This window comes from Cricetulus griseus, chromosome 2 (genome assembly GCF_003668045.3).
Source record: "Cricetulus griseus strain 17A/GY chromosome 2, alternate assembly CriGri-PICRH-1.0, whole genome shotgun sequence".
NCBI lineage: Eukaryota > Metazoa > Chordata > Mammalia > Rodentia > Cricetidae > Cricetulus > Cricetulus griseus.
In genome coordinates, this window is record NC_048595.1 from 222,523,933 (window position 1) to 222,548,014 (window position 24,082).

Sequence of the window (24,082 nt, forward strand, 5' to 3'; positions counted from 1 at the left end):
TGTTGCACAAGGCTGTACCACTCTGCTTTTCATTGTCACAGGCTTTGACAAGCTCAGTGACAAATCAGACCATCACACAGTCAAAATAGCTGCAGAGTCCAGGCAAGTATTTGGGTTCCTTTGTGAAAACTCCAAAAGAACCATGAGCTCTTGAGGTGTAGTCCAAGCCAACACTGTTACACCATACTCTCAATGATGAGTGCCAAAAAAATGGTATGCTGATTTTCCCTACTGTTCCTTCCTGAATGTATTGTCAGGCTAGGGATGTGTTCAGATAGTAGAGTGCTTGCATAGCAGGCACGAAGCCCAGGGTTCAGTTTGCAGCGCTGTATAAAACCATGTGTAGTGCTTCACGCCTGTTATTGCAACACTTAGGAAGTGTGTGTGTGTGTGTGTGTGTGTGTGTGTGTGTGTGTGTGTGTGTGTGTATGTATGTGTGTATTGAAAGTTCAGGGTCATTCTCAGCTTCTTGTCAAGTATGAGTCCAAGTGATTCCTTTCCTTATTACCCAACACTGGATTCCATTTATTCAGACTTATTTTTATTTTATATGTCTGAGTGCTTTGCCTGCATGCATATAAGTACCTGACAGAATGCAGTGCCTGCAGAGGTCAGAGAGGACATCATGGCCCCTACAACTGGAGTTACAGGTAGCCGTGAGTGCCATGTGGGTGCTGGAAACTGAACTGGGCCCTCTGCAATATCAGCCTCTACTCTCAACTGTTGAGCCATCTCTCCAGCATTCTTGAACTTTTTGACAGTTCTGTTGTGTATTCCTAATTGTATTTCCTTGAAGCATAAAATTTAAATAGAAAAATGCCTTTTCTTTCCTCTTTCCTTGCCTGAATGTACGTGGGGGGTGGTTTGCGTTATGTGTTTGAGCACATGTGTGCATAGATTCAGTGGCATAAATATAGCTGATTTTGTTACCTAGAAGGTGAAATTAGTAGAAGCCGCACACAAGAAAAAGAAGGGTCTAAGGCATATAAACATCATTTGTTTTCATTAAATTGTCCCAGCTCTAATGAACTTCCTTTCACGATTTCCAGTGTTGCTCCAATGGCAGTGCAGAGAAATGGAAATGCGGTGTAATTTATACTTCAGTTGTTAGGGACCCTGGTGCTCAGTCAGAAAAAGGCTATGCTAGGGACTGACACAGTAATTTCTAGAAACACACACCCTTGGAATTACTGGGTTGAATGGGACCTTTTTTTCTGCTTTTTTCCTGTCCTCATTTTTTTTTCTGTTATTGTAGGAGGGGGATGGATTTGATTTATGAACTCAGAACACTGTAAATAATGAAATAATAAAACGGCATGTCAGCGAGGGATGAAGTTACTCAGAGAAATTAAAGTGAAATTAAGTAACTCTCTAGTCCACTTACGGAGTGCTTGTTCTCAGCTGAGTGGCAGCAAATGCTGCGCTGAGGAACATGGTTTGTCTTATGGATAGGGTTTTTATAAATACTCCAAACGGCATCAGCACACACCCTTTGACCATGCCAGGTTTTGTTGATCCTTGCAACATATTTTGAAAGGTCTGCTGTCTTGTAGAAACCAGTAGGAGGCACAGGCCCTTGCGCAGCATTTACAACTTGATAGAAAGCGTTTGCAGCCCTCCAGGCCTGCGCTGTGGGGTTTGAAGTTAATGGCAGTGTCAGGCCAAAGTGGGCAGAACTATATAAGATACTGAGCGAGATGCTCCCACTGTTTCCAGTGAGATGAGAATAAGGAAGAGCCTAGCAGTTCTGCCTTCAAATACAGCGAAGGAAAATACCCAGTCTAAGGGACAAAAGTGAAGGCAAGCATGGGACTGATTTTCCAGTCTGTAGGATTTTTAGGACCCAGATTGCCTTTTTTTTCTTTTAAAAAATAAAATAATATGAGTGAGTCGTAGTATAGTCCCTTGTATTTTTCCATAAAGTATTAATTCTTTGTATAATGTGTGCATAGTTTTTATGAATCAGAACCTGAATCATAAATAAAATGTTAATTTGTAGACACATTTAACTGTGGAGCAGATGGAAAAATAGGCCTGTGTTAGAGAGCTAGGTATTTGCAGAAGCTAATGAAGTTAATTGGTCTCACTTGACCACCTGATTTTCCCCAACCCCCTAAAGACCGGGCTTTTTTATTTCTTTAATTAAAAATGAGTTTGGTATGTTAATATTATAACCTTTCATATTTTCCTAGTTTTCTATATAAATGCCTTATTTATAGAACCACCCTTAGGAGTCCAGTGTTAGCAAGAACATTAGCAACCTGGGAGGAGCGAGCAGGGCACTGTTCTACACAAAAGCTATTAGCCACATCCATTGGTGTAATGTGTGCTTATACGCCTTACCATTACTTCCTATCCTGTTTCTTGTGATTACACAGAGAAAGAGCTATTTTTTCCTCTAGCTGGAAAATGGCACATGTTAAAAATACATAAAATAATGATCACTGAATGGAATTTAATTTTTAAATATCAGTACTCAAACATATTTTGATTGCTTAAATTGCCTGGTAAACGCCCACTGAAATATCACCAGTGTGAAATCAGAAAAAAATCACAGACCTGAGTTAATCAATACCATATGTGTAGCCAATGTTCCTGAAATTATTCCTTGTGTAAGGTAAGGTTACAATGCACAATGTTTAGCTCCTTCACCAAAGAGCACTTTGTGCATCGGCTACCACTGTGGAATCATAGTGCATTTAGAAGGTACCATTGCCTGCTACAGAGAATTCTGGGATATGGTTTCTGTGATGTCATCACTAGCATATTGCATTTGTATCGATTGTCTATGATTTCTGTATAGGGATGATTGAGTTTGAGCAAACTACTTAGGGTTTCAAAGGATTTGGATAATGTTACACCATAGGGTTGGAAATCTCTTTGAATATTGTGTTGCAGAGGGGCAAAGTCATCATTTCAGTGCATTTATTAGGCCCCTGCTATAGAAACAGAAACAATAAACCATCTTTTGTAAGTTAAGAGATCTCAGAACAGGCAATCCTAATAAATCCTGTGCTTAAGGAGAGTGGTACGTGCTGAGGCCCCGCCGTGTTGCTTCATCTGGGATGTATTAGGATCTTGATTAATAAGGAGACATCTGCAGTTTTACATAAAGAGCAGAGCGGGCAGTTTGGCAGATAGGAGTGGAAAGAGAAAGAAAGGAAGCCATGTCCATGAATTCCTATTGTTCCATTTTAGGCAAGCGTTGTTATTCCTAATAAAGCAAAGCAGCTGCCCCCTGCCCTGCCCCTAGCATGGAATTAACCCTGTGGCTTGGAGAACAGATAGGTCATCAGGATGTAAATAGACAGGATTGGATGTTGACCATGCTCCTTACAGAATGTCTGCATGTGAGGAAAGCCTCAGTCATTTAACTTCATGCTTCATCTCATGGCACTCCACTTACCGTCTTGTTAAATATCCTTTCACCCCCAAATCCCATCCCTTCCCCTCAGAATCATCGGTAAGTGAAATGAAGGGGCATGGTTTCTGCATCAGATTCCTTCAAGCTCCCTTGGCTATGACAGCATATGGGAAGGGCTCTAGAAACTATGGTGTTTGTAAGAGAAATCAAAACCAAAACTTACAAAATCTGTATAATCCTCATAGTAATAGAATGGCTTGCAAAATGCCAGGGCATTTCCCAAAGGGGAGTAATAGGAGCAGAAGTCATTTTTAGAAGATAACACACTTGGTAGCCTGGTTCTGAAGAAACGGACGTCCATACAGACATTAACCTCTCAAGCCAATAGATGAAAGATTGTTGAGTCTTTGCTGAAGGCAGAGTTTGTGCATACTTCATCCATTCCTCTAGGAGCAAAATGAATGGGATCTGACCAAGGTTAATGCAAGAGTCCACAGGAAGGAGTGGCGAACATTTTGTGATGAAAGTTTCCTTAGCTTTCTGATGCGAGAAACCTGCAGAAGCCAAGGGTGACTGTTTCTGACCCACTTATAGTCAGCCAGATAGTGCTCAGTGGGGTCTACCAGATGTGCTTTGTTGAAAAGCATGCTGGACCTTTCCACTTGAAGAAAAGTAGCCAATTCAAAATTGATTGAAGGTTGATCCAACTAATCTTTAGCAAAGTTAAATTTACCTAATGGTCAAAAATAGTTTACTTCAGAATATGATTATCAGTGCTCACCTATTCCCAAAGTGTGATATTTCAGTACATTTCAGGCAGCATTCAGTTGCTTCATCTAGCAAAGGTAGAAAACAAAGACATATGGTACAAAAAAGTTTATTCTTGGTGTATGAGGGAGATATGTTAATGCATGATAAGAGGGTAAAGTAACACTGTACTATTGGGGTTGGCACATATCTGTGGTGAATGCCAAGAGGGTAGGTTTGTTTTCTTCTGCAGGCCATGTGGTTTCAGCTGTAAAATTATGCAGCTCTGCTTTATTGAACAACTAATACTTGGTATGTAAATGACTGTTCATGACTGTCTTCCAATAAAACTTTATTTATAAAAGTGAGAACATTTGGTGCACAAATTGTGATCTTCCAGACCTTAAGATAAACATTTATTAGGTTCTTTGTAAGTTTTTGGTGATTGAAAAGAAAAAGACACTATGAATTTTAAAGAGGTACTTGCATAATTTTATCCATATGTAACAGAAGAAAACTTGATCATGTGCCAATGCCCACATGGTCTTACATGTTATTACTTTGTTAGGAAGGACTAATTTTTGAAGTAAATAAGTGGAAAAAGTTGTAAGGATTTTAATGAGATTCTTTGGGTAGGTAATACTTAAAAAGTATTGTTGTGAACATCAATATTGTACTCCAATAATCTGTGCCCATTGCAATAAAAAATCATAGTTTATCTTTTCTTAAAATCCATGAAGACATTACCATTGTAAAATTGCCACTACATGATTGACAGCAGCACTGTGTATATCTAGTATAGTATAACAACTTTTGTCTGGACTCGGCAACAGTCTTTGTAGCTGTGGGTGTTAATTAAGCTGTTGCCAACTTCACAGTCACAGTTTAACTGTGCATTCCATTGTGGGTACCTCTGCCTCTGGTCACTTCTCCCTACATCAGTTATTATTGGTCTGTACTGTAGTAAGTCAGGCTCAGGGTTGTATTGATGTTGTCCTTGCCCTATAAATTGTTTTTTTTTTTTTATGTGGATACGTATTTTGTTTCAAGTTCATCAAACTGTACTTTTGATTTGTCTTCACATTGGAATCTGTGTGTTTGTGTGTCAAGGTAATCTGACCTTAATTGCAAAGACAATAGGCATCACTGGTATTAGTTCCAGTTGTTTCTCATATAGAGGATTCAAAATTATGTTTTTCTCACAGCATTTTCATTATCAGTCATGGACTGACAGTAGTGGGATCTGTGGGAAGGGATTTGGAAAGAGTGAGGGTTTTAGGGCCCTCTCATTCCTTCATTTGCTGTAATTACTCACTGAGTTTGTTGGCTCTGTTATGCTGGAGCAATGAGTAGTCTCCATAGCATCACTGTTGCTGCTCCTTTCCTTGATGGCCTGGGGCATAGCCTACATTCTTTGTATCCTGCCTTATCCAGTCCTTCCGAGTCCAGGGGAGTCCTGTGGGAAGCCAGCTCTACAAACCAAATTCCTTCCACCACTCTGCTGCCTACTTATTGGTTCAGAGGCTTTAGTTTGTAGGGGATGGCTTCATTTCTAGCCAGACCCTTTCCTTGGGTGCACTGGTGCTTGTTCTGACTCCCTGTGAGCATCCCCTAGGCAACTTGAGAAAATACTCATGCAGGCCTCCGCCTTAGCTCACTGTAGTAAGAATCTCTAGCAGCGAGATAAAACAATATGTTTTAAATGACTGCCAGGTGATTTAATATCTCCTGATGCTGCACTCTCCTTTGTAGCCAGGCATTTACAGGGGTGCTGAGTCCCTGGTCACGGAGTTTGGCTGTTGTATATACTGTCTATTCTACCTAGAAAGGCCAATTTTCTTTTCTCTACCATGAAGGAACATCCCCACTTATTCTTTGATGTTGAACTCAAAGAATACATCCCGAGGTGGCCTTTCTGTGTCTTGCAAGATGGTGCTGATGCTTCCTGAAATATTTCTGGAGTGCCTGTGCTGGTTGTCCTGTTCTAACCTTCCATCTCATGTATGTCAATAAGACACTCCACTCAGCAAAGCTACTCTGCCGCTACTAACTTTGTTTTGGCTCTGTCCTATGCTTGGGAAACAGGGAAGTTTATGAATATGACAGAAGAGCTAGACTGGAGCGATAGGTAGGGTACACCTGAAAACGGATCCTCTCATTCATGTCCTGGCCCTTAGAGTGACCTCTGTCAAAGTGGAATATCAAAAGAAAATTTACAGTGCTGAGGAGGAGACTCCATAGAATGAGCAGCACCCTGGAAACCTGCAGAATAGTCAACAGAATACAGTCATGTGACCATAGCCAAAGTAAAGACTAGGGTCAAGAATCTGGTGGAGAGGGGTGAAAAGGTGAAGAACAAGATATCAGTAATAAGTGAACAAAATCAGCTCTTAGTGGGGGGAAGGAAGTCATGTATGTGTGGACCTGGTTCTGAGGTAACAAGCTAGTAATGACACCAAGAAGAAAGGCTGATACATTCACCCCAAAGCACAATGTTGCTTCAAAAGATGGAACAGGCTATGAAGAGAAGGTTACTATAAATGGCTTAAGTGGCACATGCCCTGAGAAATCACTGGAGCTTCAAAAGATCAGACAAAGTTACTAAATTAATTACAACTTCAATAATAGTGCTAGTGTTAGGGTTTTTGACAAATCTTTTCTTATGATAACAGTTTTAAAAAATAGCAAGCAGATTAATTAAAAGCAAAAAAAAAAAAAAAACAGAGTAAAATGGGAAAGAAATCTCTCTCAGGCTAGGGATATATCTGAGCAGAAGAACACCCATCTAGAATGTACAATGCCTGGGCTTCAGAATCTAGGACTAAAAATATTCATAAACCATGATAGAAACCTATAAAATGTGAGTTTTGTCGGCTTTGTTTTTGTTTGAAACAGGTTCTTTCTGTGTAGCCTTGGCTATCCTAGAATATACTTTGTAGACCAGACTGGCCTTCAACTAACTGCAGTCTTCTTGCCTTGGCCTCTGGGGGGGCTGAGGCTATAGGCATTTTGCCACTATACCCCAATGATTTTAGTCTATTTAAAAAATACAGTCTACAATCTATCTAGTGTGGCACAGTATGAATAAAATGTAATAGTAATTTGGTTTTTGCTTGTTTATAAATAATTTTCACAAAGAACACTGCAATTTAAGATGTAAGGTTCACAGTGTGTGTGTGTTTGTGTGGTGCTTGGGGTGGAACTCTGAGGTTGGATATGCCACTGAGTTCAACCCTCAAACCTAGTGTGTAAGCTTTAACAGCCTCATCTGTATTTATACAAGTCTAGGATGTAGTAGTCACCACATTTATATGCCTTTGTTTCTTCATGTCTGTCTTTATATCTGCATCAATCAACATGTCCATTTGGTGATGGAATGGATGAAACAGTAAATGAAGAGACTGGGATAAAAGTCTTGAAACTAATGAGCGCACAGAAGCGCTTGCAATCCTACTTGAGTAGGGTTTGGAAAGGAGGGAGCCACCTTCTGCTTTGTCTTCCATCGTCTGCAGTCTATTGTGTCACAGACTGCATGTAGGAAGCTTAGATTCAAGGATGCTAATGCATCTTCATCAGTCTTAACAAAATCTACTCTGGTGGGGAATGTGGACATGCCTGTCCGGGGACAGCAGCTAGAGGAGAACTCTCTGCTGACTACTGATCTGTGAACCTTAAACATGTTTTAAATGGCATATTAAAACATGATTTCAGGGGCTGGGGAAATGGCTCAGCCGGCAGTTAAAACAGTCTCCTCCCTTTTGAGAGGACCTTTATTTAGTTCCCAGCACCCATGTCAGGTAGCTCACATCAACCTATAACTCCATCTCAAAGGGACCCATAACCTCCTCCAGACTCCACTGCCAAGGATGCCTGCATTCATATGTATACATTCCCCATATAGGCACATACACAGACATAATTCAAAGATGCCCAGTCAGGGACTGAGGCATTATAAAAAGCAAGCATTCCTGACCCATAATAAAATGAATGAAATTTAAGGAATTCTCCATCCAGAACAAACATAGACACTAAATAGCCTTGCTGTGACAATAAAAGTTTGCTAGAGCAGAGCTGATCCATTTGTTGACTTCAGTTTTCAATGCTGTCAATTAAAACACAGAGACTCCCCAGCTGATAAATAAGGTACCTTCTAAAATTGAGTTAAAGTTCAGTAAAGTTGGGGATATGGCTCAGTGGTAGTGTGTTTGTCTAGCATGGAAGAGGCTCCAGGTTCAATTCCAGGCAGAGCAAAACCAACCAGACAAATAAATGTCTAACAGTGAGGTAATTACTTGTAATTTACCAGAGACTTTTCCAAAGTTAGGTTCTAGGCATAACCAATCAATCATTCCCGCCTTCCTTCTCTTCTTCCTTCCTTCTTTGTTTCTTTCCTTCCTTCCTTCCTTCCTTCCTTCATTTATTCCTTTATATAGGGTTATGAGAAATTGCTACAGAATACAGCTGTGCAGTTTGTAAACTGCACAAAGACCCATAGCAGTGCTACTAGGGATGGAAGGACCAGTGCTGCAGCCCTCAGTACTGTGAGGAGGGCCATCATTGCAACTTCTTCTCTGGGAGAGAAGTCCCTTTTGCTGTGTACATTAGGTGTCTGTGGCTTGTGCTGGGCCATCAAGAAGTGGCTGACCTGGTGAAGAGGCAAAGGGTCCTAAGTGGTCCTTAAGAAAGCAGGTGTGCTGTACTTCCAGCCACAATGGAGGAGCAGGGAGCTTGGTCCTCCTCCACCCTTCATGGACACTGAGAATGGAATTTTCTGTTTCTCTGTGCCAGGCATGTGGGCACCATAGCTTCTGCCCTTAGGGTTGTCTTAACTTGGGATAGGAAACACATGGGTTCCATAGTGCCAGCTTTGTGTGGGATGAGAAAATAAGACTCAAAGCAGTTTTGGTCTTTAGGAGTGGAATAATATAAGAGGGTGTGTGTGTGTGTGTGTATGTCTTCATGTGTGTGTATATGTGTATATGCGTGTATGTGTATGTATATGTGTGTATGTATGTATGTATGTGCATGTGTGTGAGCGTGCATGCGTGCTTGCGTGCGTGCGTGCGTGCGTGCGTGCGTGCGTGCGTGCGTGTGTGTGTGTGTGTGTGTGTGTGTGTGTGTGTGTGTGTGTAATGCAGATCTGGTGAGAGTATGTTCTAAATGGATGCTGTGTGGTACCTGAAGTTGTGCCATTGTTTTATGTTCTCTTTTACGTCTAGCCCACTGTGAGATTCATCAGCCATTCACAGTGCAAAGATGGCCTTATACTGCATTTTTCCCTTTGGATAGCTCATTTGTAGATGCAATATAGATCAACTATGAACCACCTCTGGATAGTGTAAGGAGTAGATGGGGGAAGAGAACAAAACAGTTGGTTCAGAAAGCTATCACCTACCCTAGTCATAGTTAAAGCACCTGCCTCCATAAAACATCAAGCTCAGGCAGCAAGGTTGTTGAATTCTCCCCAGTAAAAAAAGAAAAATGTAAATGAAAGTCATTTTGCAAGCAAAAATTAAAGAATAATTCACCATCAAAATAAGCAAAAATGAGGGTAGAATGAAAATCTGGGCCTCGGACAATGATTGAGGTTTTGCTTTGGGTCAACACCAAACTCTTTGTGTCTTTGGTTGTTTCTCTAAAAGGCTGAAGTTTTGTAGGATAAAATTCCCAGCCCGTCCTGAGCTTTTTATCTTACATGGCTTGGCAGATGTGAAAGTTCAAGAAACCCAGAAAAAATCACATTGAAAACCCCTCAGAAGAGAGCACGACTTGGATCTGGTTGATGACACAGGCCATTGAGTCCTCACAGAGAATTGTTTGTCTTCCGTTTGTCGATGGCTTTAATTCCTCCAAATTGCTCCTTGAATAATAGGAAAAAGGCAATTTGAATTTCAGTGACAGATTGGACATAACAGGTTGCAACTATTAGGTCTCATTTTACCAGACTGAGAAATAAAATTGCCTAAACATAAACATCGATCACTGGTGCAGTAAATTAATTTGTACAGAAAAAGTAGTTTAGCTGCAGTGCACATTAAACATAGAAAAATTTTCAAAATTACTGCTCTCTGAATTAATTTGTACACTTGTTTACTTGTTAAAAGCATACATAAATTCTTTCTTCCAAGGCAGTTTTGCTCAAAATGAGTAAGAAAGAAACATAAAAAGTGACAAGGAACTGCAGATACATGGAAGACACCCACATGTTGGTTGGACAGCATATACTTTCATCTTTGTCTTCAGATGCTGTTGAGAACATGGCTTGATTTGGATTCTGTGTGTAGGATCACAAAGGAGGCATACAGTTCCCCCTCTCTTTGTATCATGGTACACGTGATGTTTTGGTAGCCCAGACTTGTATTTGTTGACGCTTCAGGTATGGGGTAATTTAAAGAGTTTTAGGGTTTGGTTGTAGGGTGGGTTTACAAATTCACACTGCAGGGAGTCCTCTGTTTTAGAACTGTTAACTTTGTATTCATGAATAACCCAACCCATGGATTTCTTTGTACTTAACTACAAAACAAAACAAGCTAGCAAACAAAAAGGTAACAACAAAACAAAGCCACTGGACACATTTTCATTGTTACCTGTACTATTATGAGGGATGCATGACAAACTTTGGATAGTATCTTTTCAGACTGTTTCAGCCACTATGGAACTGGACCCTGCAGTGAGCTGCAGTCTGATAATATCTCCTGCTTAGAGTTTTCAAGGACAGTGGTTCGATTCAAATACAATTCTGATAAGTGGCAGGTTTTCGTGTCTTTAATGCCTTGACAAGGGCATCACTCTCAGGAGAGGGAGGTGAAACCATTTGGACAAGGATGCTGTCCCTGCTCCTTTGTGCTGACACACTAAGATAATGGACAATTAAGAGAACCTTTACTGCAGGTAAATGTGTGGGGTTATCAGTAATATAAAGGAGCCCATGGGGTGCTGGGGCATGGAGGAGAAGAGAAATGGAGATTTTTTTTTTTACAAGGAATATAAAACACATAGGTGAGGTGCCTAATAACTATTCACATATTGTCCTTTTATATGTTATAATTGTTAGTCATTGGAGTGCTCAACATTGCTTAATGTACCAAAAAACCAAAAAAAAAAAACCTCAAAATAACACCCCCCCAAAAAAATCCCAGAACAACAACAACAACAAACCCAGCTCACTGCATTTGATACAGAGTGCTGGCCTACTTGACAGGAAGTCAGCACCTATGCTGGCCAGCTTTGGTGTGGTCTGGACAGAGACCCCTTCTGTGGCCAGTGGGAGGTTGACTCATGACCCTTTGAGGTGAGGGCTGTCACCCCTGCTTGTATTCCTGTGGACTCCCCTGCTCCCAGACTGTGACTGCACCCATGATTCAAGCTGGGTAGTGGTTGAGTGCCATCATTAAGGAGTCCATAACTGAAGTTCAAGTTCCTTGCTAACTAGGGTACCTTGACAGACCATCTGATTATTTAACAGATCGAAATCACCATATCTGTGTCTCCCTGAGAGATGGCTCTGTGTCATCTAACAGCCATCTCTTGCTTATGTTCATTTTGAGGTTTAACACCGGGGAAAGTCTTTTTATCTGGACTGCTGGTCCCCATATCCTATTCCCCCTCCTTTTTTTTGTCCTCTTAGTAAATTAGTAGAGTTCTCCCGTGGATGGATGACCAGGAGGTGCCAGGTGTGTGGCCTGGCTGCTCAGGTGAAGGCCCACTTGAGTGCTTGAGTTACAGTTGTAGCATCTGGAGCTAACATGTAACTGTGGCCAGCAGCCTCTTGTACCTAGTCACCCAGCTCTGATGCATTCTGTGTGTGAGCAATTTTGCTGGGAAATTTCTCACAGCATTCATTCTATTCAAGGTGAGACATTCCCTAAGTTACTGCTCAGCTGAGTGCGGAAGAGTTAACTGATTTTCTTTTAACTTAAACTCTCATTTGTCTCAAGCAGTCTGCAATAGAGTAGAGTGCAGTGCTTCTGATAACTGTGGGCTCTCCTCAGCCTGAGGAGATCCTGTGATAAGATAAGATGCTTGGGAAAAAAAAAAAAAAAACCAGCTTGAGGGAGTGGAGAAGCAGAAGAAGGAAAGTGCTAGCTGCTTTGACTGCTAAATACCCCCTGGTAGCCAGAGATAAGACACCTTGAGCTGCACAGACAACCTTAAGCAGGATGTAAATGAAACCAATAAAAAATCATTTGAGATCAAGCCTTGCTCTGCTCCCTCTCTGTCTCTACCCTGACAGCAGAAGGCTTAATTTACTACAGGGCCTGCCACACATAGCAGCAGACCAGGAAGTGGCTGGAGAGTGATAGAAGTCTGCTCAAAGGACAAAATATCTATAATTTCTAGAGAGGTCCAAACTTGGGAGCGTTTAATCAGCGACTCTAGCAGTGCTTCCTGACTGGAACAAGAACGTACTGCTGACTATACAAGGTCCCCTCCCCTCCTCCACACTCTCTAGTCCTGATATTTCTTTGCTTCATATTTAGTTTAGGGATAACCTTCTGTGTTAAAATGGTTGAAAGGCTGAGCGGCTTTAACAGTATAATGGCATTTCTCCTGCAGCTGATACAGTTTGAAAGTAATCAGCAACAAAGCTTTATGAGACAGTGATCATATACCCCTTAGCAACACTTCCTGAAGGATAAACAGCATTGGAGCAGTGGTTGTACCCTAGTGCCCAGGGGTGTAGTCAGTCACACCAACTCAGTTTGTATACTCTGATGTTCCCAAAACAACATGGAATTGTCTGAGGATGCATTGGCCTTGTGAGTGTGTGTATGCCTGGAGGAAAAAGTGTATGTATACATGTGTGCATGTACATATGGAGGCTAGAAGCCCAATGCCACACCCAGCACTGTACCAATTTACTCAAAATGATGTATGCTTCTCAGGCAGTAATCTTCATTCAGCCTTTATGTACTTGGGATTTTTGTCTTCAAAATGGTTACCGTCTTCTCATAGATATTTACAAACTGTGTCTGAGAACCCTTCTGCAGAGAGCAGTGACTTGGTAGAGCTAACTGCACAGTATGGGGAAAAGATGTAAGTATCAAGTCCTACCTCAAGCCAAGGGCAACTGTGGCAGACTTAGGGTGCTTAGTGATTTCAATGTCTTACCATAAAACTGATGATGCCATCCGTCATCAACAGTTCTTGTTGGTGCAGGCCTCTAGCGCCTTGCACTTCCTCACTGACTTGCCTGCTTATCTGTAACTTGAACACTCCTTTATAGGCAAATTTCCTTACCTTTCTCAGTTCTGCTGCACCATGCCTATAGGAAGTTCAAGGTGACAGCTTTGGCTTTCTTTGCTCTGGGCTAGCTGCAAAGAGTCACTCCTTTCTTTCCTTTGGTCCCTCAAGTGAGACTAAGTGGTAGGTACACCCTATGCTAGTCATCACTTAGGCCACTAGGAAAGAGGGGCACCCAGGCTCAAGTATTATATGGAGAGTCAGAAAGTAGCCTTTGGTCTAGGCAGCCTGGAGTCAAATGGCAACCCAGGTGAAGCTCTGGAGTGTTAGCCACACTTCAGTGCTGTTCACTGTCTTTGTCTCCTTTATGAGGCAGAAAATATTGCCACTAGTTTCTCCTTGAAAATGGCCACTCAGAATTGATATTGTAAGGGAATTCTTCTCACACTCCTTGTCATCTGAGGAGAATATCTTTTCTCATATGTAAATTGTATTTGGCCCCTTATATTTCAATGGACTTAGTAAAGCTACTGTTGTCATGTGTTGGGTGTCTACATGTCATCTTGAGACATGCATGGATGGGTCTTCATCTTCCTCCTTGATTGCAGCCAGACTTGGTACCATTTCAATGCAGGGACCACTGTGGTTATCTCCTTATGTATCTCTTTGCTTTAGGTGTACAGCATGGAAGAATCATGAGAGTTCTGGGAACTAACTATAATTGGGATAAGAATTTTTAGCAAGCCTGGAAGTGGTGGGCAAGCCTTTAATCCCAGCACTCTGGAGGCAGAAGCAGGTGGATATCTGTGAGTTCGAGACCAGTATGATCTGGTCTACAAGAGCTAGTGACAGGACAGCCTCCAAAGCCACAGAGAAACCCTGCCTCAAAGAATTTTTATCAAAACATTCAGTTTTTAGATATATGTGTGTATACATGTATATACATAAAGAAATTTAAAACATGATCATGTACATATATAAATGATGTACATACAAATAATTATATATAAATTATAGATGAATAAGCATACCACAAAAAATAGCATTGTTGCCTAAGAAGTATTTCATTAAACTATGTTTGCAGAGATAGTTACATATGCTAAGTGGTGAATTACTGTAATTAACTCTTTTGTAATGAGAAATATCTAAAATCTTTAAAAATTGCTTTGACACAAATTGCATGTTTGTTTTTGAACATTAATTAAGTGAATGCTGAATGATCATACTGGTGTATAAACACAGGGTGCTGTGAATTTTTTTTGGTGAACACATACATGCATGTGCTCATACTGGGTTCTGTGATTGCAATTGGTGACAACAATCCTGTGCACGTATAAGGTTCTGGAATTTTAACTAGTAAATGCACTTTATTTTCTTAGTTATCCTATGGGAACCAAAAGTGAGAACAATCTGTGAAGAATCTATCATCTTGAACATTGGAAGATTTATTTTCAGAATAGCTCCATTCATATTTTGCATAGTAAAATATAAATAGCTACATACATTAATATATAGCCATGCAAAACAACTATTAATAAATAAACTATTAATTAACAGATTATAAATCAATAGTTAACATGTTATATTAGTATATGAATGAATATATAAAATAGAATATTAACCTCTGAAGTTATTTGATATTATTTGATCAGAGTAGTGCTATTATTATATCCCAAGTGAAATTGTTTCCAGGAAACAGTTCTGCCCTTTTCAGGGTGTGCCATTGATATACACACATATTTAAACCCATCTCATTTGTGCTGATGGAGCTCTTTACACTCCATCTAGGCTACATGGGATCTACTCTCCCTTTTTGTTAGGATGCTGTGGGGATTCTATCTGCTGAGGATGCTTTGCTGTCTGGCCTTTCTGCAGACCCTTACGGACACAAAATTTCAGGATCACTGTCTCAAGTATCTCAAGTTCTTCATAGACAATAGCATACAGCATCTTCATAAAATGCAAGAAAAACAGGGTAAAACACAAGGGTCTCCAATTTGAAGTTACATGACTGTGCCTGAGGAAGTCTGTGCCATCACAAAATTAAAACTGATTGTTTGCCATAGATCCTGAACATTTCTGGCACAATTAGGCGTGGGAATGTCAGAATCTAGAACATGCAGGTCAGTTGGTCTGCAATAGTAAATGGATCATTGTGGCAATAAGCCCCCCCATCTCTGTAACAGCTTTTTCTACATTAACAAACCCTATTTATCACTTTACTGCACAATGAATCCACAGGGGGTGCTAATTGTTCATTAATTAAATTTTAGCCTTTCAACACTTTTGTATTCTCCAGTGGCTTTGTCTGCAGTGAAGTACACAGAGTGGCCTTTTTCAAACTGCCAAAAATTCAAGTTGGTTTTTATTGCTGCCATGGATACCATACAGGTAAATTTCAGGGCAGCAGACATATTGCTGTACTAAATAAGTAAGCCCTTGTGACCCAGCGTTTCCAGCCTTAGACCACAGCCTTTGGAGTTGAGACAAAACCCAGGAAGTGTAGTTGAACATGACGTAACAGTCAATGCTAGCCCCTTTGAAATAAAATTTGATTCTTTTATTAGAAAATACTATTGATTTATGACAGACTCAAGAAACTGAACCTGGTGGAATGAGGCATAAGCCCCATAAGATCCATCATTACCTAGAGAAGTCATTTCAAACCTGGTTTTTTGTGAAAGGCTCTTCCTTAGTGAAGAGGTTGACATCATCAGGTTGGATGGGGAGGTGGCTGAGGTGGGAAGAGCTAGCTAGCTGTGCAGTCATGAGGACTGAGCCCATCCCACTTCCCCTGAAGCATTCACGGAAGGAGCAGGTCTGACAGCATATGCCTGTAGCCCTGCTCTGCTGAGGCTGAGACTGGGATCCCTGGGACTCACTGACCTGGGAAACCTCATGTCCCAGAGAGAGGCCCCATCTCAAAGACAAAAATCAACAAACAACAACAAAACGTGACGGATGGTTCCTGAAAACCCAAGGTTGGCCTCTGGTTTCCATGTGCAGTCATGTGTGTACAAATGTACACCACCCCCACCAGTCACTAATAATATACATTGTAGATCCTCTGAATCTTATTGGATATTCCTTAATGGATATAGCTGTTACTTTCAAGCTTGCTAGACCATGATTAATACTAGTGCAAGGGATTTTGAAGCAAAATAGAATTTGCCTCAAGGATTAGAGTAGTTCTGGCACTTGGCACGTGGCTCCTGACTCATGCGCACTGTTCCGTCGCAGGCTTTGGTTACAGTATGAATTTATCACAACTAGCCAGTGTGCAGTTTTGAAACACCGAGCTAGTGCACCTGGGTTTTCAAGGATCTGTAAGTCACATTCAGAGGTTTTGTTTGAGAATTTTTATTCATTTTTTAATTTTTGTATCATTTAGACATTTAAGCCACTTAGCATGTTTGCACTCTCAACATGAGAAAAGCAACAAGTCACTTGTGATTTCTTATTCCTTTCTGCTCTTGTCACATTATCACTTATCACTTAAAGAGAACCCTGGATTTTCTAGTAGTATTAATTCTGTTCTTTTTTGTATCTTAGCTCAGATGTCATATTTGTTTCTTAGAAGACTACCAGAGAGGTAGACTAAAGTTTCTTTGGTATTATACACAAGGAAATCTTTTAAAAGAAGTAACTGGGAAGTTCATGGTCCAGGATCAAACCCAAACACAGGTGCATGGTGTTTAGTAATTTTTAGTTAAATAAATGAATAAGCAGCAACAAGTAACTTTTTGAGGAATTATTTGTGCTAAAGGGTCATATGCAAACACAAGAATATTTAGTAACTAATAGATATCTTTCAGTTCATAGGAGAAGAGAAGAGACTCACAGCTCAGTTGGTAGACCACTTGCTTTCCCAGCCAGCATTAGGCCTGTGTCTGATTCTGAGAGTCTAGGCATGGTGGAGTGCACTTATACTCCTCAAACCAGGGGGTCAGAGGTGGGCAGATCCCTGGGGCTAACTGTCCTGCCAGCCAGGTTGAATCTGCAGTTCCAAGCCAGTGGGAGACTCAAAATTTTTTAAAGGGAAACAAAGTGAATGGTGTCCCAGGGAAGGCCACCCAAGTTTGACCTCTGGCTTCCACATTCTCATGCACACATGTACTCTGTACAGGTGATTACACACACACGCAGGCACACACACACACACACACACACACACACACACACACACACACACCCCACAAGTAGTAAAGAAAAAGAATGGAGACTAGGGAGAAATACTCCGTGATGCCTGTCATTATCAAAGCAAAGATAAGCATGTCAAAGAGCTTAAGGAATGTGCTCACTCCCAGTACTGGGAACAGATGTGCTACACACGGCTGCCTATTACTGAACGCCAAGAAGTTGTTGCTTATCATTAGTGACATATAGTTTTAAGGGAGCCAAAAGATAGGAAAAGCAAAACAGTTCTCATCCTCCCTCCTCCCCAAACCGGCATAATTGGAAACTACTTTCCCTTCTGTCTGGCTTCAGCAGCACCGACTTGGTTTCCACGAGACGAGGACTTTTTCTGAACTGGTTTTGTGTCAGCTTTTTCCTCGTTTGAGAGGTGGAGTCTGAGTGTGAACTACTTAAGAATGCACTGTTCGCTGTTTAATTTGGCCCGGGAAGATGGAATTCATCAAGCGCCGTCTGTTCAGATGAACTTTAAGCAAAGGCAAGCAAAGCATTTGTGGTCCTTGCAGCACACTCTATGCAAATTGCCTTCCAAACACTGAGGCTGTGAAAGTCCAGGATCTCCCAAGAAGAGCACAGAACACATAACTTCTTATCTCCTGCACTGGGTCACCTGGAGTGCTAAATGACTGGTAGGGGAAAATGGGTCACTTTTCCTTTATTAGGGTATAATAAAACTAAACAGAAAAAAAATGAACCAAGTTCTCATATCTGGAATCCATCTTAAGACTATGTGAAAGCGTGCAGCAGTAGTCCCCCACTCCCTGCCACTCCTGTCATTAGTGGGTGACCACCCTTCCCCTACAAACTGACTGTTAATGCAATTAAGTAGTCCTTTCAGAACCACTTGGAATATTACAGACTTTTAAAGCATTTGTGAATAATAAATAATTTTAAAGTTCTCATTTCTCTTTTGAACACCCTGTAAAGAGTATTCTTTTTCAGTCAGTTAAATATATTATATGGTATAGGAGTGATTTTAATCTGGAGCTGTTGACTTCAAAAAGAAACAAAGCAAGCACACACACATACACACACACACACACACACACACACACACACACACACACACACACACACACACACACGTTAAATATTATTAAAGCTGCAGGTCACAGTTTTTCCACAGCTTTGGACATTCCAGTCAATAATGAAAGGAATCGGTTATTCGAGAATGAAAAATAATTTATTTAGAATGACCTCATCCTTTAGGAATTTAAATTATTGCTGTAAAAATGCATTGCATAGTTTGTCTTGGTGGCTTTAAAAATGATGTAGCAGTTGTTACCATGATGGCACAGGAAGAAACACAAGCACCCTTGTCACCTGTCTGTTAAACACACAGTTCAAATTACTGTTCTGTTTCAGTAGTGCCTAAGCCGTTGACATTCGTGTGCACCTGTATGTTTCCCTCAGGATTCCAAGCTTGTGTTAAGGTTGTTCTGGGAGGTAATGAATGGGGAAAGTTCAACCCCACTCAAGTAGACAGCTGGCAGACATACAGAACCAAATGAAGAAAGCAGGACAAAACTGTAAATGTGCCTTGGTCTTACCATTTAAATTCTTGCTCAACACTTGCAAAAATAATCTGCTAAATTAACTTATTATGATGTTAAATAATGCCATGACTGTATTGCTCATGTTTTAAAGGGAAGGGAGGTAATTTCAAAATTATATACTTGGTTTCAGAATTGCATAGTAACGTGCTTGTTCCAAGGTTACCTGTCTTTAAAGACCCAAGATTATATCCTGTGTATGATAATTTAATGCTTGGTATATAGCATGGATTTACGCTCCATTAATTTCTAGATATTGCCAACTATTCATGTTTTGTTTTCTTGCTGACTGTATACACTACTGTGAATGCTTCAGGCACTGTAGATTTCCGTCGGGCCACTCTGTAAAACTTGTATTCCAGGGGTTCTATTAAAGAAAAGAAAATAGGAAAATGTGTTTCTGCTAACCATGCGGGCATCTGGAAGGGAAACAGGAGCACACGCCAACCTTCAGTCTCTGTTCACTTGTGCAGCTTTTCTTCCAGCCTCGATAAGGTAGAAGGAACAGACACTAATCTTTGTAACACCCTGGAGGGTAAGTCCTGAGAATTATTATCTTCATATTGCAGGTGAAATACTTAGGTAGGGCAGATTAAATGCCTTGGCCAGGTCACTCTCCAAGTCAGTTATGGAGCTCAAAATAAAACTCCAGACTCCTGCCTCACAGTGCTTCTGAGTCATGGCACCTGACATGTAGATGGACCAGGCCTGTCAATAGTTCTTCACTTCCTCACACTTGAAAATTGACCTTTCTGTAAAGGTCTTCTGCGTTAAGGAAACCTGACTGTGTGGCACTTGCACACCCATGGTACTGAGTTCCTGATGAGATGTTCCAAGGGGAACTTATCTGATTCTGAAGGAACTCAGGTATTACAGAGAGAGAGAGGGTGGCAAGTGGCTTCCCAGTAACCCAGCCCTGGAAAGAGCTGGATGTCACACAAATTAATTGGTTGCTCGAATTTCTAAGATTTCTTAGATGTCTGTCGTTTCTTTAATGTTTGTGGGTGAGTAGCTGTGTACACACATGTGGAGGTAAGATGTTGAACTTGACTGTTCCTCATCTTCTGAAACAGAAATTTTTCGCTGAATCTGGAGTGCATGGATTTGGTTCAACCTGCTGGCATCCAGGCACCAGTATCCTTCTGCTTCCACCTCCTATCACTGGGATTACAGGGGTATACACTCGGAGTCACCTTTTTATTTATTCATTTATTTGCAATGTGGCGCTAAGGCATGGATTCAGATCCTTCAGGCTTGGACTGCAGATCCTGTATTCAGTGAGGACATTGAGAGGGATCCAATGCATTTTGTAACTTTAATTTCTTCTAAATAATTCAGAGTTGCCTATAATACTGGAGCTGACCCTGACAGGCTTGGCTCCTAGCCTCTGAAGCATGGGTCCTTCATCAAGACCTGCTTAATGGTGTGAAATAAGACTGGGCTACACTCCCGCCTCTCCTGAGCTGATCCTCATCCTCCTATTATTTTTATTTCTGGCGGTGTTTACTAGACTTGGAAGGAGAACAGTATCTGGAACCTCACTGCTTCTCTTCCACAATGGCAGGTTATAAACATAGACTTTCTTGCTCCTTTGGGTGGCCCTGCCAAGCATGCCTGTGGCTCCATCTGCAATAGCTGGGATAAAGTCTCCTCCATCTTTCCTTGCTGCTCCTAGGCTGGTGTGAGGTTGAAGGCCCACATCACACAGATACTTTGTGTTCTGGTGCCTTTGCCGTGGCATAGGTCAGAGCTTGACTTCACTGTTCTGTTGGTGAGCACTTTCCCCCATCATATGATGGAACAGGTGTCTCTCTGGTGCTAACCGAATTTCCAGCTGTCTATCCCCGACGAAGACCAGGCAGAGTCTGGTATTCTGTCCTCACAGGCAGCCCGGAGAATCATTGAGCCTGAGGTGGAGGCCTTCCTTGCAGGATATGGCCTTTTCAATGCCAGAAGATGGTCGGGAAAGCCTGGCTGGCTAACAAAGACAGGCCTTCAGCGGCTGGGTGTAGCTCCAGTTCTACATCCCCTTTGGCAGCTGCTCAGAGGCCACCGCAGCATGGCCAGCCAGCAAAATTAGGAAATAAGGACCTCTTTTATTTACTCAGGCTGCTGAATCATGGGCATTCCTGTCTGCTTGGAGAGAAGTCAGGCGGCTCTACTTTCCACGGAACGTCTCAGGAGTGCTGGAGACTTTCATCTCAGAGTGTTCACACACTTGTTTTAATGTGCTGTATGGAAATGGTGAAACTCAACAAGTGCAGTCGCCGTAGGAAAACATCTGCACTAACTATGCACACACATTTGCATCTTTAAATAGCCTTCTAGGCCACAGAGTGGTCTCCCAGCAAACTTTTTTCCCCACTGTGTGATCTTGCCTTAGCTCTCTGAGAGTCAAGGAGTGTGAAGTGACTGATTTCAAAATCTAAAATGTAACACAGACATTTGAAGTACCTTATATTGAAATGCATGCTAGTTTTCAGAATACAGAAAGACCTTAAGTGGCAAAGGGGAGATAGTTCAAGTTGACTCTGAATCTGGAGTTGAAAGAATCCACCATACATTTTCCCATGCATCAGACAATGAAATTACACTTCTTTACTGCCACCTAAAGCATTCCTTCACATTGCTTAAGTTAACAGGGATAGGCTGTTCTGGAAGAATCAGCTAGATCTCAGAGATAGAATGGCAGACACCATCTACCATGCAAGTCTTGAGAGGACAGGACACCATTAGCCCATGGGCCAAGCCCTATGGAGGTTTAGCTTCTAGTTTCTTTCTGTTCCTGAACATTTCTAGGACTGGCCAGTGAACTTTTACCATCTCAGTGTTGAAGCAGAAATCAACCTTCTGAAGAAGTAGCTTTCATTCTCATATTCATTTCCTCTCTAAAGATAAAAAAAAATAATGCTTTTGGCTCCAAGTTTCCCTCCTGCCCAGTCCACTTCCCTGCTTTGAAATGTATGAATTTTGTGGGTGATTTTCCCCTTCAGCTACAGGGACAAGAAGCAGGGATGAGGCTGGGCAGAAAAGCTAGCCAATACTCTAAATTCCAGTCAAAAACTTGATCTAAGTTTGTCTCCTTCAACATGTTAATGACATCTCAAGCCTGGGAGAACACTTACATAAGAGGCAGAGTCAAGCATGGACCCCAGACAAGACCTGATTTAAACATGGTGTCAAGAATTGCACTCCCTTATCCCCCTTGTAATAATGGCTCATTGCTTCAGAATTCTTTGTACATACCTCGTGTCAGGGACTGTACACTTTATTTTTACTGTGGCCCACTGCCCATGATTATTCATCCATCTGTAATAATGATACCGTACACCCAGACATAGTCTAGGATTTAATGATAAATTGGGTTGTGAGAATTTCAGGCTGGCTAGTTCATTTCATAGCAGTCTGGAAGCACAGCGAATGCTTATTTACTGTTTTCTCCAAATGTGCAAATGAGATGATGTGTTTGAAAATATTTTAAAATAAAGCAGCAGGATTTAAATGTAACAGACAAATGTGAAATATAACAGGATTTGGAACTAGAATCCAGAGTAAATTTGCTAATGTTTTCAACTGGAAAAATCTATAGAAATTTGGTGTTATTTCAAGGATACCAAGTGTACATATCTTTTAATGGGAAAACTAAGTCATTGTTCCATTGTTTTTGCCTTTGTCGTCTTGATTTTTGTTTGTTTGTTTGCTTTTGGTTCAGTTTTTGTTAATTGCTTCCACATGTATTGTGTTGCGAGTTGAGTTTTATCGGCATATGTTTGATGTGTGCATACAACTCTTCCCTGCTACTAGTAAACCCTGTCCTAAGCTGGAAGCCTGAGAGGCTATTGAGCCATATAAATGAGGAGACCAAATCATGAGGTTTTCAACTTGCTTTGTTGCAGCGGGCAGGGATCCAGGAATGGTGTTTGGTTGTTTTCTCAGGGTGAGAGTGCTGCCATCTGGCATCGATAGGGAGATGGCCTTGTCATCAGTTTCTCCATGCAGGAAAGGAACGATCCTCATCTGTTTCCTGTGGATAAGGAAGAGGCTGACAATCTAGTAAAATCTTGTTACCTTAAAGAAAGCAGACATGGAATTCATTTCATAAAACCTGCCCATTTCTGCTTTTGTGTTCATCATGTTGCCTATGTGTGAACCCTAGCACTGAGGAATTTAGCTTTCTGGATTCTGTACTCATTGACAACTTTCAGAATATTCTAAATGAAGCTATCTATATTTGTAACAGAAATGTTGTCATGCCCCTCTCCCATCCCTTTAATTTTCTGAACTTTGGAAAAATTGTCTTTTGGATTTTGAATGCCTTTAAAACTTCTTCTGACCTTGAGTGAGAAGTTATTGCAAAAAGCAAAACAGAGCTTTTATAACCTGTTTTGAAAGGGCTGAATTTTTTACTTAGATGTTAAGAAAACAGCAGAAAAAAGGGGAACACCATGTAACTAAAAAACACCACCTAATGTAAACCTAAGGTTGAGTTCCTTCACACATACCGTGCTAAGCTTGATCTGGCTGGCAGCCTTGTTTGTCTGCTCTTTGTTGCACATAAATCTCTCAGCATTTACCATAATCATTTATCACTTTTCCTGTTTCCAGTTTTTCACAAGTTGCTTTGTCTCTGCTCACCTCAAAGTGCGGTCCTGTTTAGCTAAGGAAGTCCAGGCCACTGATGCTTCTTACAGAAGGAAGAAATGGTGGGCCACCTCTTGAACTTTCCCAACAAAATACACGATTACAATCTGGTGCTCCTCTCAATTTTTTTCTTGATCCGGCCTGATCCTAGCTGTATGTAATGTCTAGCAGTGCCTTCTAACATTTAATAATCCATTTTGGGCCTATGGTTTCTGAATCTTGCAGTTATTGAAGAAAAGCTGGTTGTCTTTCATTACACAAGACATAATTATTATTGTGTTTTCTGTCTCCTTTCATGTGCTTACTTTTTAATATTTTTTTGCTGAAAGCAATAAGGTCTGTATCAATAAGAACCCCATAAAAGACTTTTGGTCTTCAGAATTGCCTTTTTGTAGAAAAA

General features: G+C 41.1%; 1 protein-coding gene across 1 annotated transcript in view; it reads left to right on the forward strand.

Moving 5' to 3' along the window:
- Window positions 1-24,082, forward strand: part of Znf521 (zinc finger protein 521) — a 221,284-nt gene that overhangs the window by 62,734 nt on the left and 134,468 nt on the right. The window lies entirely within an intron of this gene.